The sequence below is a fragment of the Papio anubis genome, chromosome 20, assembly GCF_008728515.1.
Source record: "Papio anubis isolate 15944 chromosome 20, Panubis1.0, whole genome shotgun sequence".
NCBI classification, from domain to species: domain Eukaryota; kingdom Metazoa; phylum Chordata; class Mammalia; order Primates; family Cercopithecidae; genus Papio; species Papio anubis.
In genome coordinates, this window is record NC_044995.1 from 42,368,234 (window position 1) to 42,376,277 (window position 8,044).

Here is an 8,044-nt window from a genome sequence, read left to right on the forward strand (position 1 = left end):
GTATTTGTGGCTTTTGCTGTTACATACCTTTTGCATACACTTTTCATTCCTGATATCATTTCCTTGTGCCTTTTCTCCTTTATGAAAAACATTAATATTGCTGGAATTTGCTGAGTTTTGTTAATTCCTTTCAAAATAAATGGGTTTGATTAGTATATTTTTGGTTTGATTTCTGTAGTAAAGTTGTGCTGACATAACAAGTTATCATAGGATGACTTAAGCAACAGGAAATTAATTTCCTCAGTGTTATGGAGGCTGTAAATGTTTTCAGGGTGCCAGCATGGTTAGTTTTTGGTGAGGGCATCTTCTTGGCCTGTAGAGTGTTGCTTTCTCATTATTTCTCATTCTGCTGGCTCTCCTTTGGCTGACAGAGCATACTCTCTCATGTCTCTTCTTTATAAGGTACTAATACTATCATGAGAGCCCCATCCTCATGATCTCATCCAACCCTAATTACCTCTAGAAGCCCAATGCAAATATAAACACCTTAGGAGTTGGGATTCAAAGACATGAACATTGTGGTGGAAGGAGGGTATTCACAGTTCAGTCTGTAGTGTTCTATTTTGTTGGTTTCTATTTTTAATTTTTCCTTCCATTGTAGTACCTTATTTTTTCTGACCTTTAGGTTCATGGCATACACGTGCATGTTTGTAACATGGGTAAATTGTGTATTGCTGGGGTTTGTGATATGAATGATCTGTCACCCAAGTGGTAAGCATAGTATCCCATAGGTAGTTTTTCAACCCTTTCCTCCTCCCCCAGTCTCCCCCCTACCACCCCCAGTAGTCTCCAGTGTCTGTTGTTCCCATATTTGTATCTATGAGTACTTGCTTAACTCTCAGTTACAAATGAGAACATGTAGTATTTAGTTTTCTGTTCCTGTGTTAATCTGTTTAGGATGATGGCCTCCAACTTCATCCATGTTGCTGCAGCAGATATGATCTTGTTCTTTTTTATGGCTGCATAGTATTCCATGGTGTATATGTACTACGTTTTCTTTATCCATTCCACTGTTGATTGGCATCTAGGTTGATTCCATGTGTTTGCTATTGTGAATATTGCTGCGATGAATATATGAGTGTATGTGTCTATTTGATAGAAAAATCTATTTTCTTTTGGGTATATACCCAGTAATGGGATTGCTGGTTAGAGTGGCTTTGTTAAAAGTTCTTTTGAGAAGTCTCCACACTACTTTCCACAGTACATTTCAACCAACAGTGTATAAATGTTCCCTTTTCTCTGCATCCTCGCCAACATGTTTTTTGACTTTTAAATAGTAGCCGTTATGACTGGTGTGAGATGGTATCTCATTGTGGTTTTGATTTGCATTTCTTTAATGATTAGTAATGAGCATTTTTTCCTATGTTTATTTTTTCCTATGTTTATTCCTATGTCTTCTTTTGGAATGTGTTTCAGCATGTGGTGTGGGATAGTGGATACAGTATCTTTTCCCTCCAGAAAACATGGCTAGTTATTGTAGTACCACATATTGATAAACTGTCCTTGACTTACTGATTTGAAATTCCATGTCTATTAAACTATAAATTCCTATGTATACCTGTATCTGATTCTAGACTCTATGCCAGTAATATATTTATTTATGCCAAGATCAAAATCATAATCTTTTCATTGCTTGTGGTCTCCTTAAGGGAATTTTTTTTTTTTTTTTGAGACAGAGTCTTGCTCTGTCTCCCAGGCTGGAGTTCAGTGGCGCCATCTCGGCTCACTGCAAGCTCTGCTACCTGGGTTCACACCATTCTTCTGCCTCAGCCTCCCAAGTAGCTGGGACTACAGGTGCCTGCCACCATGCCCTGCTAATTTTTTTGTATTTTTACTAGAGACGGGGTTTCACCGTGTTAGCCAGGATGATCTCGATCTCCTGACCTTGTGATCCGCCCGCTTTGGCCTCCCAAAGTGCTGGGATTACATGCGTGAGCCACTGCGCCTGGCCTCCTTAAGGGACTTAAATCTTTTTTTTTTTTTTTTTGAGAGAGAGAGTCTCGCCCTGTTGCCCAGGGTGGAATGCAGTGGCATGATCTCAGCTCACTGCAGCCTCCACCTCCTGGGTTCATGCGATTCTCCTGCCTCAGCTTCCCAAGTAGCTGGGATTACAGGCATGTGCCACCACACCTGGCTAATTTTTTGTATTTTTAGTAGAGACGGGGTTTCACCATGTTAGCCAGGATGGTCTTGATCTCCTGACCTTGTGATCCACCTGCCTCAGCCTCCCAAAGTGATGGGATTACAGGCGTGAGCCACACACCCGGCCAGGACTTATATCTTAATGAAGAGAAAACAAGAGAAAAGGATAGGGGTTGAGATACTGAAACATTAATTTTAGGTAAGGGGAGTTGGTCCTCCAAATATATAGTAATTTCAGCCAGGTGGATATGAAAATAAATATCTCAGGCCGGGCATGGTGGCTCATGCCTATAATCTCAGCACATTGGGAGGCTGAGGCAAGCAGATCACTTTGAGTTTAGGAGTTCGAGACCAGCCTGGGCAACATGGTGAAAGCCTGTCTCCACTAAAAATACAAAAATTAGCCCTGCATAGTGATGCACGCCTGTAATTCCAGTTACTTGGGAGGCTGAGGCACAATAATCACTTGAACCCAGGAGGCAGAGGTTGCATTGAGCTGAAATTGCACCACTCCAGCTTTGGTGATGCAGTGAGACTCTGTCTCAAAAAAAAGAAGAAGAAAACAAAAGAAATATCTTAGAGCATTTCACAGAGGTCAACACATTTGAAGAGGTGAGGCAACTTTTAAAGCTGTACTGGTCATAGAGCAAAGTGAACATGGAGTCAGACTGCTAGAGTACACATCTTGGTTCTGCCTCTTGCTATGTAATTTTGTAGAAGTTAAATTGCCTCTCTTGCCTCAGTCTGATCTTCTGTGTGAACTGGATGAATTTTATAATAAGCTGCCTGATTTGGTATTGTAAGAATCAAGTAAGTGAATACATCCACTCAAATATGGTAAGACAAGATTTAGTGGTACTTAGTAAGATTAAATTAGTCCTGGGTAATGATATTTTAAAGAAAACACATTTGTATGCAAATCTTCTAAATAAAATTTCTAGCAAAATTAATCCAGTTATGACTTTAGGATTGCAAGAATGGCTTATTATCAGGACTGTTTTCAACACAATTAATTACTACAATTGAGAGAGAGGAAAATATTGTGAAGAAAGATGAAAAATTCCACATCCATTTGGAATTTAAAAAGTAAGTGAGCAAGGAAAAGAAAATGAATCCAGTGTGGAATAGAGAAGTTTATCTACTGATGTGATTTTTTAAGTAGGAAATCCTGAGGAATCCACTAAACTATTAAACTGATAAACAAGTTCAGCAAGGTTACAGGTAACAAGATCAACATAGAAAACTCAGTTGTATTTATGTATACTATCATGGCACAAGCCAAAAATGAAATTCAGAAAACAATTCTGGCTGGGCGTAGTGGCTCACGCCTGTAATCCCAGCACTTTGGGAGGACGAGGCAGGTGGATTGCCTGAGGTCAGGAGCTTGAGACCAGCCTGGCCAACATGGTGAAACCCCGTCTCTATTAAGTACAAAAAAAAAAAAAATTAGCTGGGCTTGGTGGCGCGTGCTTGTAGTCCCAGCTACTCAGGAGGCTGAGGCAGGAGAGTCGCTTGAACCCAGGAGGTGGAGGTTGCAGTGAGCTGAGATGGCACCATAGAACTCCAGCCTGGGCAACAAGAGCGGAACTTCAACTCCAAAAAAAAAAAAAAAAAAAAGAAAAGAAAAGAATTCCATTTATTGTAGTATTAAAATAATAAAATACTTGGGAATAAATTTGATAAAAGATGTGCGAGACTTACATACTGAATACTACAAAATGTTGATAAAGAAGACCAAAAGTAATGGAAAGTCACCCATGTTCATGGATTAGAATACTTACTATTATTTTTGAGACGGAGTCTTGCTCTGTTCCCCAAGCTAGAATACACTGGTACAATCTCAGCTCACTGCAACCTCTGCCTCTGGGTTCAAGCAATTCTCCTGCCTTAGTCTTCCAAGAAGCTGGGATTACAGGCATGTGCCACCATGCCCGACTAATTTTTGTATTTTTATTAGATATGGGGTTTCACCATGTTGGCCAGGCTGGTCTCGAACTCCTGACCTCAAGTGATCTGCCCACCTTGGCCTCTCAAAGTGCTGGGATTATAGGCGTGAGCCACCACACCTGACCAAGAATACTTAATATTATTTTTAAGATGGCAGTACTCTCTAAGTTGGTCTATAGATTAAACATAATCCCTATCAAAATTCCAGATGGTGACAGAGTCTTTGGTTTACTCAACTATAGTCAAGTTCCTTAACCTTTTCTTAGGCCCATGTGTACACTTTTGTAAACTGAGTTTTAGCAAGAACCCTGCTAAGTCAGTACAGCAAGAACCTACCACCCTCAGTATCAGATCACCCTTGATAGCTGATCAGGTTACTGGTTCTCTACTATCTACCAATTACAGGCCAAAGTGATCAGACATCATGTTAGGTCAGTTTATCCACCATCCTCCATACCCCTGCTATTCCTCTTAGCAATTTTCCATTCACTGACCTTTACTCTTTAACTTGGCTATAAATTCCGATTTGCTCATGCTATAGTATTCAGAGTTAGCCTACTCTATCACCTCCACTGCAAAATCCTACTGCAGTGGTCCCTATACCTAACGTGATGGTACTGAGTAAAGTCTGCCTTACTATGCTTTAAGAAGTTCCATTTATTATTATTTTTTAAATTTAGCACTGGCTTCATAGCAGAAATTGACAGGCTCATCATAAAGTTTATATAGAAATGAAAAGAACACCAAATAGCCAAAACAGCCTTGAAAAAGAGGAACACAGTTGAAGGAGTCACACTTTTGGATTTCAAAAAGTGCTACAAAATTGTAGTAATCAAAACAACGTGGCACTGGCTTAAGGATAAACATACAGATTAATGGAATAGAATGGAGAGTCCAGAAGTAAGCCCTCACATACATGGTCAGTGGATCTACAAGGCTGCCAGGGTAATTCAATGAAGAATGAAAAGAATGTTTTCAACAAATGGTTCTGGGAAAAACTGACACCATACTGCAAAAGAATGCATTTGGGCTTTTACTTTACATACATACAAAAGTTAACGAATACCACATTGGGGATTAAGTTAAAAAAATTAAAATATTTAAAAAACCCACAAAAGTTAGCTGACAATGGATCAAAGACCTAAACATGTAAGACCTACAATAATTCCCAGAAGTATAGGGAGAAAGTGTCATGATACTGGATTTAGTAATGTTTTCTTAGGCGCAGTATCAAAAACATTGTGAACAAAAAATTTTCAACATTAAACTCATATTTCAGAAGACACATCAATATTATGTATTTTAGTATTCTAAAATATTCCATCAAGAAAGAGAAGGAAAACCCATTGAGAGAAAGTATTTGTAAATCATACATATGATAAGGACCTCTCTTCAGAATATATAAAGAACTCTTGCAACTCAATGAAAAATTTTTTTTAAGATGGAGTTTTGCTCTTGTTGCCCAAGCTGGATTGCATTGGCGCCATCCCAGCTCACCGCAACCTCCGCCTCCTGGGTTCAAGCGATTCTCTTGCCTTGGCCTCCCGAATAGCTGAAATTACAGGCATGTGCTACCATGCCTGGCTAATTTTTGTATTTTTAGTAGCGTCAGGGTTTCTCCATGTTGGTCAGGCTGGTCTCGAACTCCCAACCTCAGGTGATTTGCCTGCCTCGGCCTCCCAAAGTGCTGGGATTTGAGCCACTGCACCCAGACTTTTATTTTTTTTTTCAAAACAGAGTCTGGCTCTATCACCCAGACTGGAGTACAGTGGCATAATCTTGGCTGACTGCAACCTCTGCCTCCCGGGTTCAAGCGATTCTCCTGCCTCAGCCTCCCGAGTAGCTGGGATTACAGGTGTGTGCCAGCACGCCTGGGTGATTTTTGTATCTTTTATGATGTTGGCCAGGCTGGTCTTGAACTTCTGGCCTCAAGTGATCTGTCCGCCTCAGCCTCCCAAATTGCTAGGATTACAAGCCACCGTGCCCGGGCAGAAACCAAATTTTAAAAGGGGCAAAGGATTTGAACAGAAATTTCTCCAAAGAAGCATACAAATGGCTAACAAAGCACATTAAATTATGCTCAACATCACTAGTCTTAGGGAAATACAAGTCAAAATCATGAGATATCACTTCACACCACTAACACAGTTAACATGAAAAAGACTAAAGTGTTGGCAGGGACATAGAGAAGTTGGAGGCCTCATATATTTCTGGTGGAAATGTAAAACAGTTCTGCCCCTTTCAGAAACAGTGTGGCAGCTCTTCAAATTCTTAAATAGATGGTTACCGCATGGCTTAGCAATTCCATTCCCAGATATATACTCTAGAGAAATAAAAACCAGCTGGGCATGGCTTATGCCTTGGTGGAGGCCGAGGCGGGCAGGTCACTTGAGCTTAGGAGTTTGAGACCAGCCTGAGCAAAACCCTGTCTCTATAAAAAATACAAAAATTAGCTGGGTGTGGTGGCTTATACCTGTGGTCCCAGCTACTCAGGAGGTTGAGGTGCGAGGATTGCTTGAGCCTAGGAAGTAGAGGCTGCAGTGAGCCATGATCTCTCAAAACAAAAAATAAAAGCCAATATGCACAAAAAGATACATGTGAATTTTCATAGCAGCATTAATCACGACACCCCCAAAGTGGAAACAACTCAAATGTCCATCAACTGAAGACAAATCATAAATGGTATATACATAGCATGGAATATCATTCAGCGATAAAATAGAATGATCTAGGCTATAATATAGATGAACCTTGAAAAACAGGCTAAGTGAAAAAAGTTATTCACAAAAGATTGTATGATTTTAGGGCATGGTGGCTCACGCCTATAACCCCAGCACTCTTGGAGGCTGAGGCAGGACTGCCTGAGCCCAGGAGTTCGAGATCAGCCTGTGCAACATAGTGAGACCCTGTCTATACAAAAATAAAAATTAAAAAATTGTATGATTATATCCATATGAAATGTCTACAAAAGAAAAATCTGTAGTGATAAAGTAGGTTTGTGGTTCCCTGGAGCTTAAAGAGGAGGTAAATGGATTTTCCCATTCAAAGATTTCTTTTAGTGTGATGAAAATTTCCAAAATTATGTTTGAACAATACTGTGAATGTATTAAAAAATATTGAATTATATAGCTTTAAGTGGGTGAACTGTGTTTGTTATATATGAATTGTATCTCAATAAAGCTGGTCTAAAAACCAAAAGGGAAAATCATGATAATAGCTACATCTTGGGAGCATAAAAATTTAATGTCTATTAAGCATTTAGGGTAGTAAGACATAAAAAGCAGCTACCACCAGGTGCAGTGGCTCAACACCAGCACTTTCGGAGGCCAAGGTGGACAGATCACCTGAGGTTAGGAGTTTGAGACCAGCCTGGCTAACATGGCAAAACCCCATCTCTACTAAAAAAAAAAAAATACAAAAATTAGCTGAGTGTGGTGGTGTGTGCCTGTAATCCCAGCTACTCGGGAGGCTGAGAAAGGAGAATCCCCAGACCCCAGAAGGTGGACATTGCAGTGAGCCGAGATTGTACCACTTTATTCCAGCCTGGGTGACAGAGCAAGACTATCTCAAAAACAAACAAACAAGCTACCGTTATTTTTTTTAACCACGGAATATTATTAGTTGATATAAAACCAGTGGAATGAAAAGATTATGATCTTGATATTGGCATAAGTAAATGTATCACTGGCATAGAGTCTAGAATCAGATACAGGTATCCATAGGAATTTATAGTTTAATAGACATGGAATTTCAAATCAGTAAGTCAAGGACAGTTTATCAATATGTGGTACTACAATAATTAGCCATGTTTCTGGAGGGAAAAGATACTGTATCCACTATCCCACACCACATGCTGAAACACATTCCATGAGCATGAAAGATTTCAATGTTTTTAAAGTAATATGCTGCAGAAGAAAATTAGACAATCTATATGTAATCTAGAGTTTATGGAGAC